Raw genomic sequence first — 3,288 nt, 5'->3', positions numbered from 1 at the left:
CTGTTGTCTTGTTACATCTGTATTTATACCATTGATTTTAATCCTGTCAATTTCTATTGCAAAGGTTAGGGCGTTTCTTATCTCCATTCCAGGGAGTAAAGATTATGTAGCTTAAGGGTGATTGTTCGTAGTTAAAGTGATTAACTACCCACCTGGCATTTAGTTAAGAGGTTTTATTCCCTCCCTAACTTCAGGGAAAAATCCCTACCTGGGGAAACAACCTTTCTCGGAGAGGTGACCTTGGTTAAAACACATAGTGCTAAGGGGAGCAAACATATTAAGAACAGTATGCTATATACGCCAGGTCCCTTGAAACATATGCTGTGCAGATGTTTCTTCCCTGCAGCGACTGTGTCAAGCAGCAAGGATGGACCGGCTCCCGGCAACAGGTGGCAGGGGAGCTGTATTCTTGGGGCCCTGGGTCCAGGTGCATGCACTGTTTGTGGGCAGATCACAGGGTGGGTGTCCCAGGACTGATGCCTGCAGTGTGGACACAGAGGGAAGGTGCATGAGATGCAGAGCGGGAAGGGCCCTCTGTGGTGCAGGAGCAGGCCTCAGAGTGGACAGTGGGGCCGTCCGGTCAGCACCATGCTGCGCAGTGGGGCATGGAGGCGTCTGGCTGAGCCTGGTCTCTGGGCAGGGCAGGAGGCAGGATGAGGGCCTGGGAGCCAGGAGGGGTGCGGTGGCGGTCCATCCTCTCCCACATGCCTGCTCTGGCTCCACTCTCATCCTGTGGGGCCCCTCCTCTTGTCTCTGTCCTGGGGGAGTCCCAGGGACTGGGTGGGTCAGGACACCCTTCTCCCCGGGTCCTCGATCTTGGTCCACAGCTACAGCCACATTGGCAGGAGCCTGAGCAGCCCCTCCAGTGGCCCCTGGGGACCCTGTTAACTTCCAGCCTTCTATATAATAAAAGGCTAATATGTAAATTGTCCCCACGGGCAGGAGTTCCACTGACCGGGAGTTAGATGTGTGCTGGCCACCAGAGGGTGGCGTGGAACATGGCAGGCATTGGCGACGCAGTGCTGGCAGCGGGTGACTGTGTAGGTGCTGCCAGCCCCGATGGACCCCGACGAGAGCGGGACAGCCTCTCACCATGAGCCCCGGACCACCAGGAATGGAATGTGGCCCTGGGGGACCTTCAGGTTTTAGTAGGGTCCCCCAGACTGTGTCGCCTCCCTCACCCACCAGAGGGTGGCAGCATCTCCTCACATTTGCCTACTGGGACAGCTGCAGGGCTTCTTGGGGGCCACCTGTGGGGTGCTGAGACTTCCTGGGGGCCAGTGATACCCCTGTGGGAAGGGCTGACATAGAAGGAAGAGGCAACCTGTTGCTCCCATCCCCCGACCCCAAGCACTGAGAACCCTCTGGTGGGCCCCACCCCAGGCCCCAGGGTCAGATCCTCTGGATTGGCAACAGAAGCAGGAATTCAAACATGCTTATTTAAGTATTTTAATATATTTTGTTTTTCCTTTTGGGGAGGGGCAATAGGTCATACATGCAGAGCAGAGTCAAACAGAAAAGGGAGGGACCTGTGAAAAGGAAACATCTGTCCCTGTTGTCCCCATTAGCCTGCCATCTGCCTTGGGGGCCCTCCCGGGCTGTGAGCACGCTAGCCTCTCTCCATGCAGCTCATACCCCTACCCATGGACGGGTGGGTTGTCTCCCCCCTTTTTTGCACAGATGATGGTATCAGTGATGTCCTTGAGTGTGTGCACTTCCCAGTGGTGAGTGTGCAGTGACTGTGGCCTCACGAGCTCATCCCATACTGGCCCACAGCAGTGGGTGGAGTGTTTTGTCCCCAACACCCATTCAACATGTCTGTGTTAGGAAACCTTCGCATCTTTGAGAATCTAAGTCAGTGGTTCTCACCCTGTGGATCGCGACCCCTTTGGCGGTCGAATGACCCTTTCACAGGGGTCGCCTAAGACCATCCTGCATATCAGATATTTACATTATGATTCATAACAGTAGCAACATTACAGTTATGAAGTAGCAACAAAAATAATTTTATGGTTGGGTCACCACATGAGGAACTGTATTTAAAGGGCCAGAAGGTTGAGAACCACTGACTAAGTGTTAAAAGAGAAACTCTGCATCTTAAAATTAGTGTCTCCTACCATGAGTCAGATGGAACGACTTTTGACCCATGTTTTTTATTGAGTTGTTGGACTTTGTCTTAGTTATTTGTACAGACTCTTTCCATAGGAAGGCTTTATCCCTAAAAATTTATCCTTGTTTGTTATTTAGCTCTTGTCTTTGTTTAAAGTAGTTTTGCCATGTAGAAATTTTTTATTATGTAAGGTAATTAATCTTTATGGTGTGGGCTTTGTGAGCTCATAATATTGTCCTCATGTTCTCTTCTAGTACTTTATGGTTATTTTAAATGCTTTTTTCTTTGATCAACTTAGGATTTATCTATATATATAAATGGCTAAGTGTCCATCTGACCAGTAGATATGATGTGCACTGACCACTAGGGGGCAGATGCTCAATGCAGGAGCTGCTATGACGTGCACTGGCCATCTACACTAATAAAAGAGAAACATGGTAATTGGCGTACGACCGCTACCCTTCCCATTGGCTAATCAGCATATCCTTATGCAAATTAACTGTCAGCCAAGATGGCGGCTGGCAGCCAGGCAGCTGGAAGCGAACATGAGGCTGGCTTGCTCCAGTGACTGCAGACTCCAACGTTCCCCGCCTGACTTGCCGGCCTCTGAGTTGCAACTCTAAGCAACTATGTACTATGTTGCAAATGTAGTAGCTAAACAAAACCCCAGAAACCAGCTTTCAGCCTGTCGGGATCTCAGAGCTGAAGTTATACATTGTTTCAATCATAGAACGGCAAACAAACCAGATACGAAGCATCAGAGCTAGAGCCAGAGCTAAAGCTGGCCCAGAATAAAATAAAAAAAAGAGAAAAAAAAGGAGCGGTTGGGAGCTTCAGTCAACAACCGCCAGCCTGAAAGCAGCCCTCAGCCCCTCACCCAGACTGGCCAGGCACCCCAGTGGGAACCCCCACCCTGATCCAGGACACCCTTCAGGGCAAACCAGCCAGCCCCTACCCATGCACCAGGCCTCTATCCTATATAGTAAAAGGGTAATATGCCTCCCAGCACCGGGATCAGCGGAGCCACGAGGCCTCCTGGCACCGGATCAGCGTGACAGGGGGCAGCGCCCAAACCCCCTGATCGCCCTGCAGCTCTGTGTGTGACAGGGGAAGGCGCCTCAACCCCCTGATCAGCCCTGCTCTGTGCCTGATAGGGGGGAGCTCCCCAATCCCCTGAT

This window comes from Myotis brandtii, unplaced genomic scaffold (assembly GCF_000412655.1).
Source record: "Myotis brandtii unplaced genomic scaffold, ASM41265v1 scaffold915, whole genome shotgun sequence".
NCBI lineage: Eukaryota > Metazoa > Chordata > Mammalia > Chiroptera > Vespertilionidae > Myotis > Myotis brandtii.
This window is presented reverse-complemented; position numbering follows the sequence as displayed.